Genomic DNA, 27,165 nt, shown 5'->3' with positions numbered 1-27,165 from the left:
ACCGGCGAGGCGGCGATAAAGGCATTAATTTAACTGCAAACATTAACATGTGTACAGTAAGATGGATTTTCTTAACAGTTCAGTGTGGCATAACCTTAATGCAGTACATTAAAATCATTCATTACAATGAATAAATAGCTTAATGAGATTGGAAGCGTCGAGCGTCTCCCCGTAAACGTGTGATGAAGGGTAGCAGGTGATAGCTGTCACCGAGCATAAATTATCATCTCTCCGGCGCATTGTTGCTTTTGTTGAATATTCAAAGGGACGGCTTCCCAGGACAATATCAAATTAGTCTGCGTAATAATAATTTAAAAAAAAAAAGAGATCTGCAACAAAATTATCTACAGTCCTTACCTGCATGACGCTCCACTTTAAACAAAGGCCAATTACCATCTGATATTCGTTGAATGATTTGTCCCCGGTTCAAACAACGATGCCCACGGACTCTCCTTTCTGCTCCACACTCCTGAAGTTGACATTTCACTCCCCAAACTTGCAGTCGGAACTTAATGATCAAGCACAGGGGCGGTGAGTGGGGTTGGTCAAGCGCTGGGGACAGGACGGGGTGTTGCCGTGATTTTTCTGCGGCTCCTCGAAGGATTCTTAATCGACTCAGTGCATTTAAATGATGCATTCTGGAAACCTCACCGGTGGGGTGTGTGTGTGTGTGAGGAGGGACAGCCCTCCCCTCCCTTTTAGGTCACGGAACCTGATGGCCATCCCGTCACAGGGGAGCAGCAGGCTGGAGACTGCAGCGCCGACACTCGACGCACCACGACCACCGCCTTCTCCGTCAGGAAGACGAGGCTCCGCATTTCTTAACGACTCGTGCATGATTTTCCTACTCGGATTCGAACGCTGGGTTAGCTCCCAGAACGATAAAAACCACGGCGCTAACTATCCCGTCCGCTTGGCATTCACGGCGAGAAGTACCGGGTTACCTTGCGTGGCTGCCGGCCAGTGACAGCTGCTCTGGGCCGCGGGCTCGGCTGTCGGTGCTCGGGCGCGCAGACCCTGCCGGGGAGCTCACTCCAAGCCCTGTGCATGTTCCTTTTTTTTCTTTTTTTTTTAAGACCCGTGCATGTTCCAAGTCTGCTCTCCAGACCCTTCCAAGGAGCAGACCTGGAAGCGCATCCCATGTCCGAGCTGCAGCTTTAGTCTACTGAAGGGAGCAGCACTCACCATGCGGGTGCAGGCCACCCACCTTCTGGACCCCCACGTCTGTGGCTCTCAAGCGCCCCTTTCCCTGGTGGAAGGAAGAGCCCTGGGCTGGGGATGGTGAGAAGCTTGCACGAAGTCCCCCAGCTAGGAAGGGGGTCTACGCGGGATCCCTGGGTGGCACAGCAGTTTGGCGCCTGCCTTTGGCCCAGGGCGCGATCCTGGAGACCCGGGATCAAGTCCCACATCGGGCTCCCGGTGCATGGAGCCTGCTTCTCCCTCTGCCTGTGTCTCTGCCCCTCTCTCTCTCTCTCTCTGTGACTATGATAAATAAATAAAAAATAAATTTAAAAAAAAAAAGGAAGGGGGTCTGCGGTATACACACACCTCTCTCTGACTTGAAATTAGACCCTCAAAAGAAAATGATGCCTAGGGCAGCCCGGGTGGCTCAGCGGTTTAGCACCGCCTTCGGCCCAGGGCGTGATCCTGGAGACCCGGGATCAAGTCCCATGTCGCGTTCCCTGCATGGAGCCTGCTTCTCCCTCTGCCTGCATCTCTCATGAGTGAATGAATGAATGAATGAATGAATAATAAATAAATAAATAAATACCTTAAAAAAAAAGAAAATGATGTCTAAAATCTGTGGATTGTATCAACATCACTTCGCTAGGTGTGACACCAGGAGGGGACGGGGCCAAGGGACCTGTGTGTACCATCTCCGCCAACTCCTTATCAACCTATGTTTCAAAGCAAAAAGTTTGTAAATCATGCTAAACCATACAGAGCTATACAAAGAAGCTGGAATGGTGACCCCAAAAAAGATAAGTCCATGCCAAATCCCTAGAACTTGTGTATGTCAGCCTGTTTGGAGAAAGAATATTTGCAGAAGTAATTAGGAATCTTGAGATAAAGAGATCATCCCGGATTATCCGGTTGGGCCCTAAATCCAGTGACCAGTGTCCTTAGAAGAAGAGGGGAGAGCGAGCGCGGGGAGAGGCAGGGACGTGAAGGTGGGGGAGGAGGCTGGAGAGACACAGCCACAGGCCAAGGGGCGGCCACGGCTGCCAGGAGCTGGAGGAGGCAGGAAGGCTCCCCCCACCGCCCCCGACGCCTCCAGCGCGGACACAGCCCTGCCCGACATTTCGATTTCAGACCCGTTTGTTCAAGTAGCCACATGACCCCAAAACACTACTCTCCAACTTTTAAAGGAACCAAATCCATATCCCAACGAAGCCTTTAAAACGCCTCTTCCTGAATATGTTTATTTAGGTCAAGCAACACCAACACAACGCTAAGAAACCTAAAAGGCTCCGGAGGTCACGTTACTCCCTCTCTCTGGGGGACGCCGAAGGATGTTGGAACTGCCTGGAACGCGTCACGAGGGCCCATCCATCTACTGCTCAGTCAATCACAGGAGCTGCCCTCGCAAGGTCCAGAAACCTTATGAAGTAAAAAACAGGGGGCGGCCGTGGAGCCCATTCACGTCACGCCAAAGGGTTGCTCTGAACGCGATTCTGATGCGGTAGCGGCCTGGGCTGCGCCTGGCTCTGAAAGGGACCAGCCCTGAGCCCGACGCCCACGGCCTCCCTGGGCATCCCGGGCGCGCCTTTGGACCGTATGAAAGACGCGGAGGTTGCTTCCAAGCCAACACGATCGGGGGACTGCAGGGACCGTCCGGCGGGGGGTTTGGGCTCGTGTCTGAGTCGAGAAGCCAGACCAGCTTCTCTTCGTTCCAGACACTCGTGTTCAGATTCTGCACAACGTCAGGTTTTCCCAAACCCTCACGGGGCCGGGGAACGCAGACGGGGTTGCAGTCACTCTCCACATGCACAAAGGAGCGAAGCAAGGTCCCCATGCAGGTGACGCAGCGCCTGCCTGCAGGGTGGCCGGGCGGGCTGGGGTGGAGGTGGGAGGGGTCCCTGGGCCGAGTGCCGGCAGCGGATCCCAAAACTCCTGAGTCCTGGTGACACTTGTCACTCGGGCCATGCGGGGCTGTCTTGGCGATAGAGGGTTTTGCAGTTGGACCGGGGACGGAAGTGGGAGAGAGGATGGAGGGCGCAGACCGGGAGGGACACCTGGCACAAACCCCCGGCCGTGCAACCACAGGCACCTCAGCCATAGCGGATGCCCCGACACGGCAGGGGACCCCAATCTGCCACCGGCCAGGAGCCCCCAGAGCAGCTTTTTCCAAGGGGTTGGAGCTCCTCGCCCATCACAGAAGATGGCCGTGCTCCTGGGGCCTCCGCGCTCCTGACCTCCGCAGTGCTAGCCCGAGCCACCAAGTCTTCAATAACCCAGAGTACTGCTTGCAAAATGTGTCGCTGGGCCGTCCCTTCCAAATCCCCTGTTACCTTGGCAACGCAGACGTGAACGACAGCCTCCCATCACGTATCAGTGGTGGGAGCGCATTGGTATCCCACCACCCCGTAGTTCCAAGCTTGCCCTGCGAGGGCCCGCTGTGGGGACGAGAGAGGTGGCCCTAAAGGCACGCGATTAGGCTTTTGCCCCAAGAGACAGGCCCCTTGTGCCAGGATGACCAGCAGACTGTGGACAGGCTACCTGCCCGGTGACCTGCCGGGGCAGAGCGGGTGTGAGTGGGGCCACGTGCCACCTGCGATCCTGGCTTCGCTGCCTCCGCCCGGGTGACCCTGAGTGGTCCTGCCACATCCCCGAGCTCACGTGCTTCACCTGTGAGATGGAAACAGGAGCACCCCTTCCAGGGCCCTCCAGCGACTCTGGGAGGAACCTGCCCCGGGCTTCTCCCGCTTCCACGGCTGTGCCGCTGCCATTTCTCTAAGCTGGGAAGCTGCTCCAAGCCTGGCTTCCGCCGACAGAAGCCCAGCTGCCCCTGCGCTCCCTCCCCTGTGCTCCCTTCCAGTAGCAACCGCATTCCTCAGCACAGCATTCCTGGGTGATCCACTCCTCGGCCACTTCCTCACGTCACACGATCCGTGCTCATCTCACCGACACTAAGGGGGAACAGACGGCAGGCATCACCACCCTCTGTACTGTCCGCGCTATAGATGTCATTGCTGATGCCGCCGGCACTACTACCATTGCTTCCACATTTCCCACCGCCACCACCCTACTACCGCCACCACCGCCACCACCACCGCCAGCATCACATCTCAACCATCATCATCACCACAACCACCACCACCACCATCACATCTCAACCATCATCATTACTGTTATCACCTGCATCATCCTTATCACTATAATCCCTGCCATCACCACCAGCATTATCATCACAACTACCATCATCACCATCACCGCCACTATCATGATCACCACCGCCACCAACACGATGGTGACCATCACCCCACAACCAGTACCGTCACCACCAACACTACCACTACTGCCATCACCACCACCACCATCATCATCTAACTTTACCGAGCACTTAGTAGGTACCTAACACTCTTCTAAGCACTCTTCCCAGCCTTATAAAGCCCCTCTGAAGTAGATAGTGTTGTTATCCCATTTTATAGCAGAGAAAACTAAGGCCCAGAAAACTTAAGCAATTTGCCCAAGGCCACAGGGACCCACATAGAGGAGCCAGGACCTAAGCCCAGGCGGTCTGACTTGCGTCAACTCTCTTAAACACATCCCAGACTGCCCCCACATGCTTCGCAGGCCTCCTGGGAACCCCCTAGGTATGCCACATGTACACGCCAGACATGAAGGGATGCCCTGGTCAATCTCCTGTCTCATCCCCTCCCTACCCTGGCCATCACCTCCACTGTGCAGCCTTCCCAGATTCCCTGCACAGGGGATGATCCGTGTCCTCCGCGTCACATGCGCTGTGCTCACCTTCCTACACCTTCCTCCCTGTTGAGACATGAGCCCCTCAGGAGCGACCATATTTTACTGCTGTTTCCCCACCAGACCGGAGCTCCGTGACTGATCCCTGATGGGTGTTTGACGAATATTTTAAAACTCAGAGTGGCTGATCTGTCAAAGCTTGTTGACTCACTACCATCAAGGAGCTCCGTGCAAACTCTCTCCCAGCCACACGTGCACCCGGCCCACACACGCCAGCACCCCCGCGCCCAGGGACCCCTCCTGCTCTGTGCCTAGCAGCTTCCGTGCCCTCTCCATCGTCTCCGAAGGGAACAGAGTGCCCCAGACGTTGGGTGTGAGCCAGTCCAGAGTTCACGCGGATACACACCTTTGTTTCTTCAAGTCGCTTGGCATTTATGTGACCCTCGGCGTTTTCAGGTCACTGTACAGCGTGTCCACCAGCACACCCAACGGTGCCCAGAAATGAGGAATCATCACTATGATTGCACAACTGACAAAACAGCCCCAGCGACCCCACACAACCGGCCCGGGCCACGCGACAGTTGAGGTGTGAGTGGTGGAGCTTACGGCCCCGGTTCCTGCTCCTGCTTTACGGGGAGGTCAGCGACAGCGAGAGATTTCTCTAGTTGTGTCTGCTGCTCTTCCTCCGTTAGGGCCCAGTGGTCCTGAGAGGCCCAGGACGGCCTTCATTACAAGGGATGAAGCAGGAGAACCCCCAACCCCATCCCCCCCCACGGTATCTGCGGTGACCGGAGAACACCGTCGCTGTTTCCAGAGCGATGAAGGGAGCCTTGAGTGAGTCGCCAGCAACTCCAAGTGAGCAGCGAGAAGACACAGCCCATCTCGCATGTCCCGTGCGGGATGGCACCTGCCCCCGCGGCGGATCCGTGCGGCCGTGGGCTGGGAGCTGGGAAGCGTCCTGGGCCCCACACGGGGCTGTGGGTTCTGCTGAACCCTCGGGCTCCAGGGCCGGCGGGAAAGACAGGCTGGGGGGCCCCGGCGGGAACGCGGGTGACTCAGAGCACGTGCCTGCAGCATGGGCCCCGGGCAGCCAAAGCCTCCAGTTTGTTAGGAAACAAGGCAGAAGTCATGCTATTTATGAAAAATAAGATTAAGCAGTGACAGCTCAGTGTAAAAACAGAGGTCTGGAGCGTCGTGCGTGGTAGGATCAGGCCTTGGGCTCGTTTATGACCGTCCCTGTGCTGCAGGCTCAACCCCGTTAGCCTCAGTCCCCAGCGTGACCGCGCACGCTCTGGCCTCCTATAGTGGGGACTGAACCTCTAAGCTGGGGAGTGTGTCCTTTTTTTTAGAGATTTTATTGATTTATTCATGAGAGACACAGAGAGAGGCAGAGACACAGGCAGAGGGAGAAGCAGGCTTCCTGCAGGGAGCCCGATGTGGGACTCGATCCCGGGACCCTGGGGTCACGCCCTGGGCGGAAGGTGGACGCTGAACCGCTGAGCCCCCAGGTGCCCCAGGTGAGCGTGTTCTACTGCTACTGACGTGGCCACGCCTCTACCTGGGTGAGCGTAAGCGGGGGAGACACAGCTACTCCTCTTCACCTGAGGCAAAACCAGCCCCTGGCTGGTCAGTGGGTGGGATGGGGCAGCTGGCGTGGGTCCCCCGAGGTCCCCTCTGCAGCCTCTCACTGCCACCTCCCGTGTGGAGGGACCCATGAGTGCCCCCGGGGGTGCCAGAGGCCCGGCCAGCTTGGGGGCTGCTCCTTTATGGACGAGGAACCCCTAACCGCTGGTCCCAGGAAGCCAGCATGGTGCACCCACGAGCAGACGTCGTGGACTAGAGACCACAGGATGGAGCCCTGCAGCCCCACGGGGACGCGCTGCATGAGCATGATGGGCAGAGTGCACGCTTGGAGATGCGTGCCCTGGTTTCCTCTAGATGTCACGCGGGGTGGGAAGGCCTGGGGCCCCCAGTACTTATGCTGCCGCCGCCGGGTCTGCATCTGTGTGGGGCCCAGGCCAACACGTGACATCAGGACCAGTGGCTGAGTCACCCATGAGCGACGGGCCAGGGAAGGATGTGGCTCTTGGCCCTCCGGGTTGGCTGGGCACCCACGTGCTTACTCTGGTGCTCAGCTGCCCGCCCGGCAAGAAGGGGCAGAGGGAGAGACGGGGTCACGGACGCGGAACAAACGTATCGAGTTCAACCACGAAAGCCGAATCCTGAAAACGCGGATTCACTTAGACCAGCATTTCCTGAACCTGGAACGGGCGCCGCGTTTGCAGACACGGGCCACTGCCTGCGGCTCCACCAAACACCACCTCCGCGTCGTCCTCACGAGCCTGGGCTTGGGACGAGCTCCCCGAGCCACAGCAACACGTGCCCGGCCGGGGCGAGGGGCAGGGGTACGAGCAGGAGGGACGGCCTCGGCCCCGTGGGAGCGCGTCCGGATTCGAGACCTGCCTCCAGGGTGCGCCCAGCACCTCGGGTGAACCCGCTTCCCGCTCTGCTGCGTCTTCAGCCCGGCTCGGCTCCGTGCGGCTCTGGGCCGGACCCCGGGGTCTCAGGGGAGCTGGCGGTCCCTCTCCGGGCCTGCATCCAGTGACACGGTGGCGGCGAAGGACGGCAAAGCCCTGGCCGGCCCTCCGGTGCTGGGGGGCACGGGAGCCGGCGCGCCGGGAGCCGCAGCAAGACAACCGCGGCTGGAGAACAGGCAGGTGGGCGGCTACGGGACCACCAGCTTGTCGGCCTTTCCCGCCGGGCGAGAGCTGGCAGGATGGCAGGATGAGCACACGTCCTCTCCCGGGTCCCGAGCGGGAGGGAGGCCGCCTCCCGGGGAGAGTCCCCACGTCCCCATCTGCCCCTGGGGACCGCGGGCAGGGCCCCGGAGCTGGCCTGCCTGGGCGACGATGACAACTGGCTCCCACGACCTGAGACCCAGCGCGGAGGCCTGCCAGCGCGGGGGCGCCCGCCTTCTCTCCCCCTCCACCCTCTCCCGCCCCATTGCTGCCAAGCACTGTGCAGCCCGGAGCCAAACCAATCCGGGCGGCTCCAGAGGCTTCCGCGGGGCTCAGAGCACAGGCTGCAATCAGATTCCACGCTCCAGCGCCCAGCCCTGCTCGCTCCACACACAGCGGAGCCATTCATTAACACCGAGGCCAATTAAAAAGTAGGCAGGCTCCCAGATCACAAAAATCCCCAGGCTGCGCCTTCCCGCCCACTCCGAGAAGGCCGCGGGGTGACCGCCGCCCACGCAGCAGGGAGGGACCGGACCCCAGAGAGGGAGCGAGGACCCGTCCTGTGGGCACCGCCGGCTTCCCGCACTGCCAGGGGGCTCACCCGTCGGGGGCCGGAGCCCCTCCACTCTCCACCGCGCCGAGCCCACGGCAGTCTGCTCCGTACCAAGTTTTATGGAGTCATTTTGTGTACTTCCATTAAAGAGCTTAATATCCAAGTGACAGGGGGAAAAGCAGCCTTCTCATTACGGGCCTCTGTAAAAACAAAATTGTAAAAATTTACCATTGAGTTATTTACAAAGCAGGAGATGTAATCAGTACTTACACTCCCACTGGAAGGATCGGTCTTTGGCGGACAGCCCCAAGCCCTGGCTGGCAGCAGCCGCGCAGCCCTTTCCAGGACTTAGAACCGAGTGGCGGTCTGTCCTCTGAGGGGGAAGATCCCCCGTTGTGGGGGACACGATGACCCCGTGAGGCCAGGGGCCCGGCAGTCAGAGGGAGGAGATAGCAGCCGGGGTGTTGGCCAAGGCGGGGTGGGTTACGCCACATGCGCCACCATCTGTATTTCATCTCGGAGCCACGAGCCATGTCCAGCATGGCCCTCCCCCTGCCCACAGCGACCCCGGTGCTCCCCATGGAAAAGCAGGGTCACCTCTGAGCTTCCCACCTGCTCCGCCTCCACATGTGCCCCCTGGACCGTCCCTTCTCTTGGTCTTATGCTGCTTGTTTGTCTTGCTACTCTTATTTTAATATGATCCCAGACTCGCAGAAAAGTTGCAAGAACATGACACATGCCTGCGTTCCCTTCATGTACGTTCCCTTGACCCCATTTTCTCGATTGCTGATAAATACCCTAATACGTATTTTCCAAAGCCAAAGACCTCCTCCTACGAATCCCAGTTTGAATTCAAAGATCAGGATGATAACGCTGCACGATGCCCCCAACCTAACCTAGGGACTTCCCAGATTTCGCCACCTGTCCCTAGAATGTCTTGTGCAGAAGTAGTCCCCAGGTCGTCTGCAGGAACCTGTCATCCGCTCTCAAGTTGTCTTGAATTGCTTCCCGTGTTGTGTGACTTGCGGCATTTTTGGAGGCCAGGCTGGTTACTGTAGGCAGCTCTGAAGTCTGGGTCTCTCTGATGTTTCCCCGCCAACAGACCCCGGGTACTCGGGCAATCAGAGCCGATGCTGCGTCCTCTCAGGGCCGAGGGTCCATGAGCAGGCACGCGGCATCCACGCGCCCCATGACCGGAGGTGGAGTGGCTTTGGAGGCTTCACAAGGATGTGTCCACCATAATCTCTGTGCATAAAATCAGCTTTACTTCCACCTTGGCAATTATTAAGACTCCTTAGGAGGATATTCCGAGGCTATCTATCGCATCGCGCCTTAACTCTTCCCCACTAGCTGCGGTACCTACAGTGCTTCTCGCCTGGACCAACCCTCATCAGCGCTGCCTGAGGAATGGTGCTTCTCTGGCTCCACTGCAGATGCCTCACATGTCAGGGGCCGTTCTGCTGGAAGGAGGCCCCGCCCTTCCCAGTCCTATTGTTTGTGCCAGCGTGGACTTCAAAATTCTTACTTTATTCCATAGGCTACTATCACTACCATCGTCTTTATTTCCAATTCTGGCATTTCCCTGGATTGGGCGGGTAGGGGCCCGTCAGGCTGGGTCCTGTGTCTCTCTGCCATGTCCCCATCATGGCAGGGCTCCCCCTGTCTACGCTGCTGTTCTTGTCACTGAGAACTTGAATTCTGAGGCTTCCTCATGGGTCTCTCCTTACTTCCTACACCGTGTCTCACTGTCGGCTTCAATACTGCTGTGTCCTCAGCTCCAAGTGTCTGGTACAGAGCAAGCACTTAGCCAGAGACAAGTATCAGATGTACCGGGATATGGTGAGCCCAAGGGAGCAGGTGTTCCGAGGACCCTGGTCGACACTTTGCTGCCCTGCCCACAGCTCCTGGGCCACGGGGGTGGCTGGTGGCCTTGATGAGCAGTTCCTGCGTATGCAGCTCTCCCTGGCGACGTGCACGGTGCCGTGGACCCCAGCCAGTGTGTGTGGGGGGCGCTGATTGGAGCACACACGCCTCCTCCTTCCTCACAGTGGGTCCTACGTGGTCCCGCAGGGGGATCCCCTGAGGGGCTGAGCTGTGGTAGCCTGAGGCCGTATCCCCCTTAACAAGCCCCTCTTTTTGGTTTTCCTCTTTACCTTGTTCTCTCTCCACAGGTCTCCCGGCATCATTCCCCAAATAAGCTGCTGGCACCCCACCCCGGCAGGATCTACTTTCAGGGCATCCTAAGCTAAGACAGCCCCCCAGTGCTGCAGAGACCAGCTAGAAGCCAACTAAATGCAGGAGCTCAGTAACATCTCTTTGGAGGTTCAGCTTTCAAACCTGGAGGATTGCAAAGTGCAGAGACAAGCATTTCCCCAGCAAAGCTGGTGCTCCAATTCAGACGATCTTGCCCCACAGGGAGTCAATGCTTCCCGTCCCCCCCACCCCCCACCCCATGCTGCAATGTCAGGGAAGCTGGGAACCATGAGAAACCCTCTTATCTGGATCTCTGACACCCGGGCTCATGCCTACGTGCCTACACGAGTTCTGCATTAGGGCAGCTTGCCGGTTCCAGCCTTATTCCAGCTCATGCGTGCACAGTCACAGGAAACAGCATCCTAATCCCTCCAGCTCAGTAGCATTCCTGTCCTGCTTACTTATTTGGGGTCTGTCTTGGATCTGCTAAATAAAAAAGTATTCTGATGCCCGTTAAAGGTGGTAAGAAAGGCTTTATGCAAGGGGAACCGCCATGGGGGTGCGTTGCAGCAGGGAGAGAAAGGCTCACATCTCTCTGGATGCAAGGATGCAGCCAATAAGCAGGGATATGATGCCTGCAGATCCTGAGGGCTGAGTTCTGATCTGATGGGTCTCAAAAGTCACATGCAGGAGCCTGACAACCGTCCTCTACAAAGTGGTGCAGGCACGCCCAGAGCGCAGCAGCGTCTGGGAGCCTCGGCCCCGCAGACACTCTGGACATCACTGCATTGGGTGGGGCTCATCTTCCCAGACATATGGGGCCACGTGGGGTCCAGGGCTGCTTCCCTCCCCATGGCTCCTTCTTGCTCCCCCAACTCCAGTCCTCCCTCATCACCCTCGGGAGGGACCTGTGGGCAGGGACTGTCTACTTCCCGGCCGGACCCACCACCATCCTGCCCTTGAACGCTTCCCAACAGTTGCACACAATCACAAGCAGGTGCCAAACCCTGCCAAGGACCCAGATGGGATGAGGATTATTGAGATCATCCACAGAAAAATTGCGAATCCTGCCCAAAGGGCCCAGAGACGAAGAAGCCATCCTCAGGCTGGAGGACACTGCAGTGCAGAGGGAGTGAGTGTGGAGGAGGAGGACAGAGTGTCCCCGGGGAGCCTGGATGCCCAGGATTGAGCATGCGCTGGCTCTCACTGACCCGTTATCCTGGCAGCTCCCCCACCCAGAGGTGGAGGATGGCATTAAGCCCCCTCTGCAGATAGGAAGCTTGGGAGACCCTCGCGGCCGGGCCAGGACTGGAGCCCCAGTACACGGTTGCCTGTCCGGACGCTGCTGGAACTCAGAGGAAGGGAAGGGACTTGCCAGCAGGAGGGGCGGATAAGGTGCCCAATGGGAGGACAATAGGACCAGGGGCACCGCCTCACAAGCCACATCCAGGGCAGGGCCGGGCTGGGGACCTCAAGCTTCTGAGGCTGCTGGCAGGTCTGAAGGAGGACGTGCAGCACAGTAAGTGGCTCCACGGCATTCCTCGGTATTCACTAAGCACCTACTCTATGCTGAGCTGGGGAGGGATGCCAGGGTGAGCAAGGCCAGTGGGTCCCATTACTGCACAGCTACACTCGGTGGAGAAGACAAAGGATCGAAATCCTTATCAACCGTGGCAGTGCTCAGATGGAAACAAGAAGTGGAGACCTTAGTGGGAGGGGCGGGGGGACCGACCACAAGCAAGTGGTCAGTGCAGGTCTGTCCGAAGAAGTGACGTTTTTACCACAGCTGAGGGATGAGATGGTGCTGGCGTTTAAAGAGAGGAGAATGTCCTGGGCGGCCAAAACTGTATGTGCAAAGGTCCTGGGGCAGGAAAGTGGCCCGTGGATTTACAAGTTTAAAAGACTGTGAAGCTGAGACTTAGTGGACACTGTGCCCAGCAGAGGCCATGCCCTCCTCCAGCCTGGGGTTCAGAGGAAAGACTTCAAGCCGTCACGACCCGGTTCATATTTTCTCACATCCCTCAGGCTGCCAAGTGAGCAAGGAGAACCTGGGGACAGTTATGGGGTGACTGCAATTGCCAAGGTCTAATTGCTTGGTATCTGGGTCTCAGCATAGTGGATTTACCTAAGGTGCTGGAAGAAAGTAATAATTATGGAGACTTTAGGTCAAATATGGTGCATGAGAAGATCATCCTGGATCATGACAGGGTTTAACAGTTATGAAAATGGCCAAAAAAAAAAAAAAAAAAAAAAAGAAAAAGAAAAAAAAAAAGAAAAAGAAAAAGAAAGAAACCCACAATTGCTCATGACCGGTAAGTGAGTTACAGGTCCTAGTGGACCAGCAGCTGCACTCTCATTCCTCCTGAAGGATGTGGCTTCAGGTAGTTCCTGGGCCACAGCTCCTTGCCTTGCCACACACGTGTCCAGACACGGTGAGCACCTCACGAATGCAGACTGCGTCCACGTGGGGCCGGGGCCTGCCGTCACGGGGCGGAGGGGCGTTACTGTGGTGCGGAGATCGCACACGTCACCCAGGAAGCGGGATGTCTGGGGAAAGAAACTGAAGCTCAGCCTGTGGTTTGGCTGACCGTGTGAAAAGCAAAGATTTCTCCTTTAAAATGTACATACCAGAAAGGGAGACAGAACATGAAGACTCCTAACTCTGGGAAACGAACTAGGGGTGGTGGAAGGGGAGGAGGGCGGGGTGTGGGGGTGAATGGGTGACGGGCACTGGGCGGGGGCACTTGACGGGATGAGCACTGGGTGTCATTCTGTATGTTGACAAATTGAACACCAATAAAAAATAAATTTATTAAAAAATTAATTAATTAAAAAAATAAAAAGTACATGAACTATCAAAATCAACTTGATAATAAGTAGGACACCCTACAGGTTCTCTAATCCCCTAAGTAAACAGCAGAGTCGCCTACGACGTTCGTACATGCCTGTACACACGTGTGTGCACACACGCACACACATTTACACACGCGAGTGCCCACATGCCCGCGTGCACACACACGGCCTGGGACACGTACAGGTAAGTTCTATCAACCAGTCAAGAGATGGTTTTAATTTTGTGTATTTTCTCCCAGAGGACAGAAAAACAAGGACCACCGCTCCCCAATTTGGTTTATGAAACTAGCATGACCTTAATTCCAAAATCAAGAGCCAGAAAAGCACAAGGAAAAATTACAGGTGATCTCACTTCTGAAGAGCTAAAAATTACTGATGATAAACATTGGTCAAATAAATCCAGCAAGGTGTAATGAGGTTGTCTCTCACGACCCAGCAAAGTTTATTCGCCACGCAAGTTTGTTTACTGACACAATTTCCTATGAGAACAGATTAAAGAGGAAGATGATAAGACTGTCTCAGCAGAAGAAAAAACTGCAACGCGAAGTCACAGCAAACTAGCAATGAAAGAGAACTTTCTAGACCTCATAAAGAGTATCTTTTAAATCTACAGCAAACCTCGTTCTTAGTGGCGAATCATTAGAGCCACTGCCTTGTAAATGAGGAACAGAGTTATCTGCTATTAGCATCTCTATTTAACAATGACTGATTAACAAGAAAGAAGAATCCAAGGTACAAAGAAATGACTTAAAATAACATTATTCATAGATGACATGATTATCCACATGGAAGAGCCTCAAAGAATCTGTAATTTATTAGAAATTAGAAACTGAACAGATTGCTAGATACCAGATAAATTTACAAATGTCCACTGCATTTCAATACTCTAGACTGTAAAGACCATGGAGTTTACTAAGAGATGACATTTCCTTTTTAAAAATATTTTATTTATTTATTCATGAGAGACACAGAGAGGCAGAGACACAGGCAAAGGGAGAAGCAGGCTCCCTGAGGGGAGCCCGATGCAGGACTCGATCCCGGGACCCTGGGATCACGACCTGAGCCAAAGGCAGATGCTCAACTGCTGAGCCCCCCAGGTGTCCCAGGAGATGACATTTCTGATCACACAAAAAATATGAAGTACCTATAAGTAACTCTAACAAATGTGCAAAGAGTTTCTGGAGAAAATTTTATATTATAGGAAGACATTAAATACTTGCATAATGGAGAAATACATCTTTAGGGCAAATATATCCGTTCTCACCTAGTTGGGCACTGGGTTCAAAAGAATTCCGATCAAAATTTCAGAATATTTTTGTGGAAGGCAAACGCCTTCCAAGTGTATATGGGAGAAGAAAGGATCATGAACAGGCAAGAGTGTCTTGATGAGAACACGGTGGCAAACTGCCCGACGGACGCCCCAGACTCAGAACCAAGCCCACATCAACGCAGGGCAGTGCTGCGGGTTTTGAGAAATGGAAAATCCCAAAACACACCCACCACACGCGTGAGAAATTTCCATACGAAGAACCGGCGTTGGAAACCAGCAGGGAGTCGAACAGTTAGTTACCCGCTGAGCCATCTGAAGAATCACATTTACTTCTGCGGAGAATAAATGAAGTGAAATTGTATTTCGATCTCACATCAGTTACGCAAGCAGGCCCCAAAGGTCGAAGGGCTTCAACGGGGACTTTAGAAGAATTTTAGCAGCAAACGTAGCAGAGTCCTTGCACGATCTTCGGTTAAGGAAGTGTTTCTTTTTGTGAGACACATGAAAAATCAATATACATAGAAAACAATTGATCACCTCCCGGCAGGCAGTTAGGAGCCTGTGTTTGCCAAAAGACGTCACGAGGAAAGTTGGACAAGACGTTAATTGGGAGGAACTATTTGCCACATTCAAATCTAAGAAAGAACAAGTGTCTAGAGCATATAGGTGACCCTTACAGCTCGGCGAGAAGATAGCAACTTCACAGCAAAACAGGTAAAAGATCCAAATGACCCCTTAACCACAGAAATAAAAGAACGTCAAGCAAACACGTGAAATGATGCTCAACGTCGTCGAGAAATTTCGAAACGGACATAAAAATCACAACGGCAAGGTAAAAGACTTTTTTTTTAAAAAATCTGACCCGAACCCCTGGCAACTATTTGAAGCCATAGGAATTCTTAGACATCACTGGTGGGAATGTCAACTAGTGACATTTTCCAGGAAGGGTGACACGAGGGGTCCTCCTCCCCACGCCAGCAAGTTCACGTGGACCTGAACACTCCGGAAGCTCATGCTCATCGACACCAGAAACAGTTAAATAAGCAATTCACAGGGGTACCAGTCACGGAAGGAGGAACCTGGGAACCAATCGAGGCCCGTGCATGGCAGGTGCATACGTGACGCTCTAGTCATACAACAGAACCATCTGCGTCGGGGACCAGCGAGACGCCGCAGCCGCGAGCAGCAACGTGAATGCGTCGCAGACACACATCGTATTTTTTAACGTTAAAAATCCGTGTGCACAACCAGATGCACGTTACCGGGCTCGGCGATTTGGAGAGACACCGAGAAAGTCTACGTTTTCCAGGCTCAGAGGCTCGGGCACAGAGATCTTGACGGGTTGGCTCCAGGCCGCGGTGGCAGAGCTGGGTCGGGGTCGACGTTGTTAACCCTTTGTCTAGGCTGGTTCTCACCTCAGTGAAAGGAGCCAGTTCGGGGGGCACGGGGTACGGTCTCCCATTTCTACAAAGCTCAATCAACGAGCGAAACAAAACCATGTGTTACAGGAAACGCTAAGCACAAAAATTCAGGGGAGCGATGACCGGTGAGGGGCGGGTGGGTGTGTGACGGGGCGGGGTGCACAGGGGCATCCACGCCCCTTCCACGACCGGAAGGTTCTGTCTTAACGTTGGGAGCTTACTGTTCCATCTCTTAAAACATACGTGCTTGTGTTGATTATTTCATAGGTTTAGAAACTATCTTAGGGGAAAAAAAAAGTAAAACATATAAATACGTAAAGTAAAAACACAGAACACGACCCCATCGAAGAGAGAAGGCTGCCAGCCTGTCCCCTGAGCTACATGGGCAGCAGCCCTGCAGGGGCAAGGGCGGTGGCCCCCCACCCATCAGTGGGCCTCAGAATCCCCCGACGGCTTGCTAACACCCCACTCCTGGTCCCCGCTCCACGAGTACCTGCCTCAGTGGAGTCCCCCCAGGAATCTGAGCTCCCAACAGGGGGTGCTGGCGACAGTGGTCTGGGGCCACACTCAGAAGCACGGGGCCCCTAGGACCCTCCCTGCCTCTCACCATCTCATCATCAGCCTCACCGTGGCCTGGCCTTGAACCAGAGTCCCTCATTCCAAGTCCACTCAGCTAGAAGCAAGACATAGGCCAGGTGAAAATCCCAGCAGTGGAGCATCTGCCCTCGGCCCAGGGCGTGACTCCGGGATCCCGGGATCGAGTCCCACGTCAGGCTCCGTGCAGGGAGCCTGCTTCTCCCTCTGCCTGTGTCTCTGCCTCTCATTCTCTCTGTGTCTCTCATAATAAATAATAAAATCCTTTAAAAAAATAAATAATTAAAAAGCAACACCTTTTCTCCTGTCCGTGCACATGTTCACGGCTGGCACATGTGCCACGGGGATGACCACACAAGCCTGCGGGCCCCGAGCTCCCCGGGAGCCCTTCCGCCCGCACACAGGGTTGTACCCCATCCAGCTGAGCCCCTGAGCGCACCCCGAGGCAGAAGGGGCCACGCCAGCCTCCCAGGAGGCCAGGCCGCAAGGTGCCCGGAGTGCCAGGGGCACCGTGAACAGTCCCGAGCCTCACGGAAGGTGGCCAGGTGCTCAGGGAGGCGGCTCAGAGGCATCAGAAGGGCCGGCGGGAGCAGCTCCGGGGACCTGCCACCTCGCCTGCTGCCACAGGCCTTCCTGGGACAAGGCACTTGGGGGGTGGGGGTGGGGAGCTGGTCAGGAGACCCCTGCGAACCAGGCAGAGGGGCGGCGGCGGAGTCAGGGCCCCTGTCCCAGCCCTGCTCCAGGCGGGACCTGCTGGATTGTTCCCGGTGAGGGTACGATGACGGGTGGAAATGCCTGCCACGGGCAACTCGGAAGCCACGGTAGATTTTCTAGATCTGGGCACTGTGGCTCCCTCTCCCCACACCCTGGCACGGCGCGTCTGCTCACGCCTCCCTCCGCGCCGCCTCCCTCTCTGAGCCGCCTCGGGCACCAGCACGGAGCTCCTGGGCCCTGGGCCCGGCCTGGCCTCCATCCCCGGCTCTCCCCACCCGGGGGCCCCCGTGACCGGCCAGGCTGGGCCCGAAACCCCCGCTTACCGCCGGCGGGCCCGGGACCTCTTCATCACGTGTGTCAGAATGTTATCTGCGCCCGCGTGTGCGTGTCTGCGTGCGTGCATGTGTGCGAGGGAGGGAGATCTCCGATGCTTCTCGAGCGATGGAAACCCGGCAGGCGGGGCCCATCTGTCTGTTTGGCCGGTGCATCCCCATCACCCAGCCCAGCACTCGGCAAACACCAGACGCCCAGCTAGATCTGTGTGATGAAGCAATGAATGAGCGAGCTAATGAATGGACGTGCGGGTGGGCGGTGGGGGAGGAGGAGACGGTCAGCTCGCACGCGCAGGTCACACGGCCCCAGGCAGGACTCGCGGCACAGGAGTGTACACGTGACCCGAGCGTTGGGGCTGGAGGGCGGGGAGGGGGGGCCGCCGCTGCCCCACTTCACAGGTGAGAGCGGCAGCGCCCCCGGGCTCGCCTCCACTCACTGAGGCCGTCCATCCGCTGCGTGACCGGCAAAGGGACACGCGGGAGGCACGTAAAACGTCTTCCTTCCTGGCGGCTCTTCAACGAGCTGGAATCTGCTCCATGGGCTACCGTGCGCGTTCTCTGGAACTTCGTCCTGCGGCCAGCTGCTGGGTCGTGTCCTTGGGCCAACACGACCTCGTGATCCCACCCATCCTCCCCGCCGCGTGGCCCTGGGCATCCCACGGGGCGCCTGCCAACCTCAGTCCCTGGGCTCCACCGTCCGGACCCATCCCGAGCCACTCCTGCTGGTGAGACACGGACTGCTGGTCACCTGTGTGCCCTGAAGACTGTGGCCTCCATGAAAGTCGGAGCTCGGCTCCCCCGCCACGTGGGAAAAACAAACCCCTCCCCGCCCCGGGACCAGGGCTGGGGCCGTGAGGGGTAGTCAGGAGCCGGGCCGGCCGGCCTGACATCACGGTGCCCCCTCTGCCCACCCTGAGCACTGGCCTGGGGCGCTGGGAGCCGGCTGCCTCGGCACAGGGACGTCCCCATCCCGACCTCACACCTGCACCATCTCCCTGTCCTGGCCGCTGGCTCCGACTCCTTGCTCCACCCTCGGAGTGTTGGCTCCGTCGCCTGCTCTTCAGCACATGTGCACCCCTGGAAGGAATCCGCGCTGGGCTCCTGCACACACGATTGTCACAAGCCAAATCCTAGTGGGAGCATCTTCCTTCTGGAAACGACAGGCACTGAGCAGATTAGAAGGACGAGGCCCGAGACGCGCGTCTGCCTCATGGGCCGGGCTCGCCACGGCTCGTGCACCTGCCCCGGGAGACCACACCTGGCCGCGGGGCGCACGTCCTCGCCGAGGAGGCAGCTGCCTCGCTCGTGTACCCGTTTCCCCAGGTTTGCTTTTCTCTTTCCAACACACGTCATCACAAGAGCTAAGGAATGATTTTTCTCCCCCGCCGCACCCTGCCCAGAAGATCACGGGAGCGCACATGTCCTGGCAAACGGACGCATCCACACTCGTGGCCGGAGGAGCCTAGAAGGCTCTAGAAGGGCTTCCAGAGCGCAGCCCCACGCTCCACGCGGACGGAGATGTAAGTGCTCCGCGGCCTCCTGGCTCTAACTCAGCAGCGGGACCAGCACCCCCGGACCCCCAGGCAGAGCTGCGGTCTCAACGCTGCGCCTCCCGAACTCTCCGACGCCCGCTGCTTCTCCAGCCCGTGTTCCCCAAGTATCCGACCTAAGTCGTTAGAGCGGGGCTCCCGTTCCTGGGATCCGAGGTCCCCCAAGTCTTTCCCCAAACTCCTCCTGGGGCACTGTGATGCCGCGCCCTCCGCTGGGACCTCCGCGGAGATGGGAGCGGCCAGCCGACACTCCTGAGGCTTGGAGCATCAGCTCACGTGTACACAGCCCGTACGCATCGGGATCACCGTCTCAAAGTTGGGTTTCTACGCCTTTGATCATTCTGGCTATTTGTCAACAGATTCTATAAAGTTGCTTTTTTTTTTTTTTTCTATTTTGTGTTAAGTTCAGAAACTTTCATGATTTGCAGGCTCCGGTACCTGGTCCACAACTGGGCCCTAAGAGCATCTCTGTGCCTTGACTTCCCTCCTCCTGGAAACCCTCCCCAGTGGCCTCTCTCCACCCCAGGAACATCCCGCCTGGACCTTTGTCACCGTGTTCACCAACACGCTGCTCTGAATCCTGGTGGCTTTGACTGTGAGCTCCTGGGCAGGGCCCTCTGCCTGGCTCCTGGGGGACACGAACAAACGGCAACCCCTGGGAACGAGCGGCTGACGGAAGGAGCGGAGTCCCAGCTGAGAAGCAGCCCCGAGACGCTGGCCGCAGCTCTCGCCAGCCCCGTCCCTGCCACCCGCCGGTCCCCCGCTCCGCGTCCTCATTCCCACCCAGCGCTCTCCTCTCCGAAAGCCCCTCAGAAATAAGGAACTCCTCTGTTCCCCATGGCACAGCCCCGGGGGTGCCCGGCACAGGCTCTGCACACTCGGGGTGCACGTGAGCCTCCGCCACCCTTCCTGACGAAGGTCTGGCTGAGATCGCCTCTGCAAGGTAGCGGCGCGCAGAGAGCCGGCCCCACGGGCGGCCTGGCTCGGGCTCTGACGACTCTGGTTATGACTTGGGTTCAGTGAGAAGAGAGAGCCGCGTGTGGCGGCTACTTCCATTTGGAACCGGCATCTTGCCAAGAGTCCCAGATTTCGGGGTGGGGATATTATTTGTTATTCCTTCCAGAAAGGCATCGTCTCTGTTCACTTTCCTTCCGAGGATTTGTTTGATCTGTTGTCTTATCTGAGCTTATTATGGCTAATTACTCAATAAAGAACTTCCTTCCTGGGCCTTTCCCTTTAAAGTGTCATCTCGTGGGAGCGAAGTCGCTGTCTGCCTCTTTTGATTCCGCTCCATCAGAGCCCAGCTTTCATCAGGACGCGCCGCAGACTCTGACGGGAGCAGTTAGTGCAAATCGAAGCCTCTGGATTCCTCCTTCCCTTTCGCCTTTCTCTCCAAAGCCCAGAGATGAAGCATGTGGGGAAAGGCCGTGGTGGCTCTGGATCCCCCGCCGCCCGCCCCCCCCCCCCCCCCCAGGAAGGCACCGGGGCTCTGCTCCGCCGGGGACACGGGCTGCACACCTCATTTACCGCTTTGTGGGACAGAACCAAGACCCCAGCCCAGGCCCCGGAGCCCTTGGAACCTAGCGCCGGGGCGGCCAAAACACAGCAGCCTCAGCTGACGGCCCATCCGCGTGCTGGGAACTAGGGCTTCTCCAGGCCAGTGTTTCTAGAATGACCCTGGCACTGGGGCCTGTGCTCATCTTACTGCTGGTTTTCCCAGGAAAGGGGGGGAGAAGCACATGTACGCGGACCCTCGGGTGCACACGCGTGGGCACGCAGTTTGGGGCCACGTGCTGGAGTGACCCTGGCAACGAGCACCCCCCTCCCCCCTGGGAAGTGCCTGCGAGACTCAGAGTCCGTCACTCGGCAGGCTCAGGAGGGCCCGTCCCCTGGTAGCGATGTGTGAGTCCATTGTTTCTTTAGGAAAAGAAAGCCAAGATGAGAACTCACTGACCCAGAAACTTCCCTTGGAATTAATGAACTCGGGCTGCCAGCAAGTAAAATACGGGCGTGCTTCCTTGCCGGCTGATGCCCGGCACCTCTGCCTCGCTGCCTCCACGTCCTGGCTTCCCCTCCTGACCTTGACAGGTTTAGGGACATCCGTGTGGAACGTTCGGATTAGAAACACCCCCTGCCCCACGTCCGAAGGCGGGGCGCCCTGCCGTCCGGGGCTCGGTGCACCGCGGAGGAAGCCGTCTCCCTCCCGCCACCCCGCGCAGAGATCTACAAGAGCATTTGGCAGGACGACTCCCTGCCAGGCAAACGGTTTTGTATGGTTTTATGTGTCTTCCTCTCCTTCAGCTCCCGCGTTAATGGGATGGTTCCCTCCGGTGAGAAGGACTGTCTCGGTCCCAGGCCAGGCCCCCCGTCGCCGTAGCCTCTGGCACCCCGGCCTGCAAACCCCCGGGGGACAGGTCTGCGCAGAGAGCTGGGAAGGGCCGTGGGTCCCCCTGTCTCCTGCAGGAACACAGGGGCGCCTGTTCGCAAGGGGCTGGGCTTCAGGTTCTCCTCATTAACAGCATAATGAGGCTGATTAAAAATGCTTTTGCTTAGTGGCAAGGAAACTGGAAGGGAGCTGGCGAGAAAGCCACCGCTCATTCCGCCTTTGTTCGCCAGGATTTATGGACTGTTTGCTCCGGCCCCTCGGGAGGCAGCGGGGCAGGGAAACCGTGGGGCTGGGGCTGCGCGCCCGGAGCCCGCAGCGAACCGGAAACAGCCTCAGGCCGTGGGGACCGCCGGACCGGTGTCCCTGGGAGCCAGCTGCAGGCCCGCTGCCCCGGGACGAAGGGCTCGGACCCTGCTGAGCTCGCCTCGGTGCACGGCGGGCTGTGCGGAGGGCAGCAGACACGGCTCATCATCCCAGCGCGCCGGCCGAGGAGACCCTTCCAGTAGTTTCGAGGCCTCCACGTGGGAAACACTCCTCCTAGCTGGGCTCACACTTCTCTCATCCACGCGGAAGACAGTGAGGACAAGTCACATTTATTAACGCGTCTTATTGCAACTGGCAATTAAAGCACATACATTTGGGAGAAACCAAGCACCCGGTAAAGCTGTTCTGGATTTTGAACCTACAAAATCAGACTTTTTTTTTTTCTCACAAAGAATTATTTAAAAACAACTACCAAGTGGTCAGTTACGTAGGTGCTGTAGGGGGTCCCGGGGGGTTAAAAACAAAAAACAAAACAAAACCCAAACCAACAGGAAGCCCCAGTTCCCGCCCTTGGGGATCATGAACTCAAGGTCAGGAATGACGGGTGGGCTTACAGTCCTGCTGGGGACGGAGCTGCCGTGTGTGGTCTGCGCTGTGTGTCAGCACACATTTGAACTGTAGGAACGGGAACACAGGACCACAGCGAATGGGTAAGACCCAGAGAGGCCCTCGCCAGCAGGGTGGACACCTACGCGCACATGGGGCCCGCAGCAGGGGTGGCAGCGGGCAAGATGTCGCCAGACCTTAGCCAGCCACCCCCGCCTTCCCGTCCCCCTCCAGCTCTCTGATGGAGCCGAGAGAGATGCTCCACGTCCAAGGAGACGCAGGGCATGAGAGAAAGCGCCAAGCAGGCAGGTCACCGCTCAACACGGGCGGAGTTTCTAACAGAGCAGCCCAAGAGGGGAGCCTGGGCCATGCCCCCAGCTCCCCCACGTGCACCCTGCACAGCCAGCTGTTTGGTGGAGGTAGGGTCACGTGCTGAAGGGGCACCCCAGCACCCGAGGGGGAAGCACGTACCCCAGCACCTCGCTGAGGGGGGAGCACATCACCTTCATGGTGCACCCTAAGCTGAGACAGCTTGAGGAATCTGGACCTGCCAGTAATTTCCTCCTTAGAAACACGTGGTCCTCATCAGAACCATCTCTCCCTCCCAAGCAGCTGCCAAGGGGAAGAGGCGAAACATGGACAACCTTTTTGAACTAAATTTCACATTTTTTGAAAGTGTACAGTTAATCCCAACCGAGATCCAATCTGCTGACTTTGAAGTATCCCGAACTGGCTGATTTTCAGTTGGTTTGGCTTGTTTTTTTTGTTTTTTTTTTTTTAAGGGATATTTTTCTAATAGATGAAAAAAATTTCTTTTCATGCTTCACTAATGCAAAAACAGCTGAACCAATTTAGCTCAAACTTTCTCAATAGCTTGTTACAATCCTAATTAAAATATTCACATACGGCACAAGCTTTGGGGAAACATAAGATTGCACTGTCACTCAAATTCTGGCTGAATATTTACAACCAACTAAACAGAAAAGCAACTGCATGGATTTTACTCTTTGTTACCTCTTGAAGAAAATGCAGCCAGACAATTAATGGTGAGGGGATTAAAGCAGGTAGGGGGCATGGTGTTTCTCTGCTTGGCTGAACTCATAAACAATTGGGCGTAAAGACTCTTGGGGCTCTTGGCTGAGCGGGGCTGGGGTTAATGCCAAAGACCTCATTTCCCCAGGTCTCCCGGGAAACAGTGGCTCTCAGCTCAGGGAATGGCTGTGCCAGCAGGTGGGAGCGGGTAGGCGCCCTAACAAAACAACACGTGAGGCCCCAGATGTGTCACCTTCCAGCTGCAGGACTTCAGGCAAAGTGCTAAACCCTCTACCTAGACGAGCTCCCCATCAGTCTGGTAGGAATAGTGATAAATCCCAGTGTGAGAATGCATGCACAAGTCTTAGCTCACCACTGGGCACACAACGGATGCTCTATAAATGTCATTGCTGTATTTTATGAATCTCCCTCAGCAGCGCACCTAGGCAAAGACAAATTCTTGAAGGAAAAGCATTGTGGAAAAAAGTATGACCATTCTGGAAACGAACTTTTAGCAAGTGCATGATAAACTTTATCCCTTCCAAAACACCAGGATGCTCTTCTGACACCTGGTCATTTCCAGAATAACCCATTGGTGTCTAATTCCATAGATGTCAATGTCCTTATGGGCTGTGAGGAATGCAAGGGATTTTCCAAACTTCCTGATGGTTTTCAGTTCTTATGACTGCTCTATGTATGTGCATGTATGTGTATTTACTGACACATACATGGATGGATGGATGGATGGATGGATGGACGGATGGATGGACAGATGATTGGATTGATCGACAGATGCATAGATGGATAGATGGATGGATGGATGGATGGATGGAATGACAGATGCATAGATGGATGGTTGGACGGATGCACATATGGACAGATGGATGGATGATTGGATGGAATGGTAGATGCATAGATAGATGGCTGGCTGGCTGATTGGATGGATTGATAAATGCATAGATGGATGGCTGGCTGGCTGGCTGGATGGATGATTGGATGGATTGACAGATGGATGGATGTATGGATGGATGTATGGATGGATGGATGGATGGATGGATGGATGATTAGATGGATGGATGACTGGATGGATTGATAGATGCGTAGATGGATGGCTGGATGGATGATTGGGTGGATCGACAGATGCATAGATGGATAGTTGGATGTATGCATGACTGGATGGATCAATAGATGCATAGATGGGTGGATGGATGGATGATTGGGTGGATCGACAGATGCAGATATGGATGGATGGATGGATGGATGGATGACTGGCTGGCTGGCTGGCTGGCTGGATAGGTAGACAGAGGTGGAAGACAGATACATACATACACATATAACGTACAGGTAGATGCGTAGATAGAAGACACATGTGCAGAACATAGGTGTGCTCACACACACGTGTACACGTCTACATGCTTTCCCCCTGTCTTAGCTATCAGCTACTATTCCTCAGTGTTCTCCATAGTCACATCTTGATCAGTCTCCATGTTTCTTCTCTTAAATCAGAGAGCTGGAGTATGTGCAATGGTGTGGTGGTGGTGAGGCCCGTGCAAGAGCTCAGGACAGACTGTCATCTCCATTCTGGATGCATGTGTTCTGCATTTTTTGGTGTTTGTCTCAGATCCAGACATCTCTGCAAGAGGAAGATGTATGTGCACCCCACCCCAACCCCCTTGGTCCCACAGAGGTCCCTTTGAGCCCTGAGGGTATGGAAAGCCTGCACGAGGGCTGACGGGAGCGTGCTTCCCTCCAAACACACGCTCCTTAGGTTGGCAGAGGCAGACCGAGCATAGTCCCCGCTCCAGCCTTTCCAAACTTCTGTTTTGCTGGTGATCTCCTGACTCAGACCTCAGTTCAGGGTCTGCAGGCTGCAGGGAAGATGTGCTCACTGTTTATTGCCTGGACATTAAAGGATTTCAGGGTCTTTGCTCAAAGAACTAAAATGGAGTGTTTTCCTCGCTCCTCAACGACGCGGACGATGATTGGAGGGGTTTTATTCCCACAGTGGCTGCATCAGATGTGCTGACTGTGAAGCCAAAACCTCAAAGCCAGCAAGAATTACATCGGCTTTGCTTTTCTTTATGAGAAAATGGCCTATAAAATGTTAACGCGTCACTCCCAGTGTGGCCAACAGCGCCTAATTAACAGGGCCCGCGTAGGTGTGGGAGCCAGGCCTGATGGCCAGTGAGGGGCTGTGGCCCGGGCCCCCCAGCCGTCCTCACCCCCAGCCTGCGCACCTGTGGCAAGCTCCCCTGAGACCAGGAGTGTGGGGGGCAAACATGGGGTGGGGGCTGACATGGCCAGGAAGGCCTGCACGGGCATGGGACGAGGCCACCGTGGGGAGCCCACCCAGGGCCACTGGCCACTTGCGGCCAGGCCAGGAGGGAAGGTGGAGGCTGGCCAGAGGCAGATGAGCACTAGGATGCAGCAGACGGTGCGTCACATCTGGGGCCTGGGGCAGGGTGGGTCTGAAAGCTCCCTCATCTCTTCTCTGGACTCTGCTCTCTGGTTTCTACCAACAGCGGCAGCAGCAGCCATGCTCTGGGCACCTGCCGCGTGCAGGCACCTGCTCCACAGCCAGACTGGACCACCACCCACGAAGATCCATCCTAGGGGTACTCACCTCCTGGCAGCACTCGGGGGTGGTCTCAGGGGGACAAAGATACTCATAAGAGGGCAGGCTGGGAGCTCAAGCACAAGTATGTGGCCCCCACCACGAGTCCTGGGGAGCACACTCTTTGCCCCGAGTCCATGGGAGCACCGTCTCTGCCCCGAGTCCTGGGGAGTACCCTCTCCACCCTGAGTCCTGGGGAGCATACTCTGCCCGAGTCCATGGGAGCATCATCTCTGCCCTGAGTCCTGGGGAGTATCCTCTCCACCCCGAGTCCTAGGGAGCACACCCTCCACCCCAAGTCTGGGGGAGCAACTTCTCTGCCCTGAGTCCGGGGGAGCACCCTCTCCACTCCGAGTCTGGGGGAGCACCCTCCTGCAGAGTCTGTGCTCTCACGCCCCACCACCACCTGGAGAACAGCCCAGCTCCGCAGGGCAGCCTTGCTCAGCCCTGGTCCGCTGGTCCGGGGGCCTTGGCCGGGGGGCCATCTCGAGCCCTGGAAGATGCTTGGTGGCACTGCAGCTTCTGTGCGCTGCGGCTAGCAGCCCCCTCCATGGTCATGACAACCGAGAATATCCCCGGACGTCACTGAGTGTCCCTCGGGGACACGATCACCCGCAGGTGAAAACCAGCATCACACAATCTTGCGAGCTACCGCCGTGGCCGAAAATTCTTCGCTCTCCACACGTGAAAGCAGAAAAACAAAGTCTTCCAAGAGTAAAGCTGAAAATAAGCCTCTCCACACGAGGCGGGGCTGAGGGGGTGGAGAGATCCCTGCTCTCTCTCGTGCTCGGAGGTCAGCGCCACTGAAGCCGCCGAGCTACAACACAACTTTGTTTCTCAGCTGTTTGCAGAGCGGCCCCTCGCAGGGTCCCGTGTGCAGTGCCGCCTGTCCGCAGGAACGTGAACTAATCAGCCCCTTCTACGGGCAAATCATAAAGAAAAGAAAGCGAGTAAAGAAGAGAGAAAATAAGAAGGGAGTGGAGGGGGGCCTGGATGCGAGGCCGGCCGCAGGAGGACGGGTGTCGGGAACGGGCCCGCGCCCACCGCTGCCGAGTAAAATCTGGCTTCCCACGAAGACCCATCCATGGGGCCTCAGTATATTAAGGCCGTTTACAAGGT

The 27,165-nt window shown here is 56.4% G+C and overlaps 1 protein-coding gene across 2 annotated transcripts in view; it reads right to left on the bottom strand.

The window, feature by feature from the left end:
- The window catches only part of CDH4 (cadherin 4), a 504,369-nt gene that overhangs the window by 407,936 nt on the left and 69,268 nt on the right, over positions 1-27,165 (bottom strand). The window contains exon 1 of one of the 2 annotated variants that reach the window (XM_049100352.1): positions 17,586-17,711. The exons of the other annotated variant lie outside the window; for it this stretch is intronic. The gene's annotated coding sequence lies outside the window, so the exon portion shown is untranslated. Of the gene's footprint in view, positions 1-17,585; positions 17,712-27,165 lie in introns of those variants that run through there. 2 annotated transcript variants of the gene reach the window in all.

This window comes from Canis lupus, chromosome 24, assembly GCF_003254725.2.
Source record: "Canis lupus dingo isolate Sandy chromosome 24, ASM325472v2, whole genome shotgun sequence".
Lineage (NCBI taxonomy): Eukaryota > Metazoa > Chordata > Mammalia > Carnivora > Canidae > Canis > Canis lupus.
Note: the sequence above shows the minus strand (reverse complement) of the source record. Positions and strands in the feature narration are given on the sequence as shown.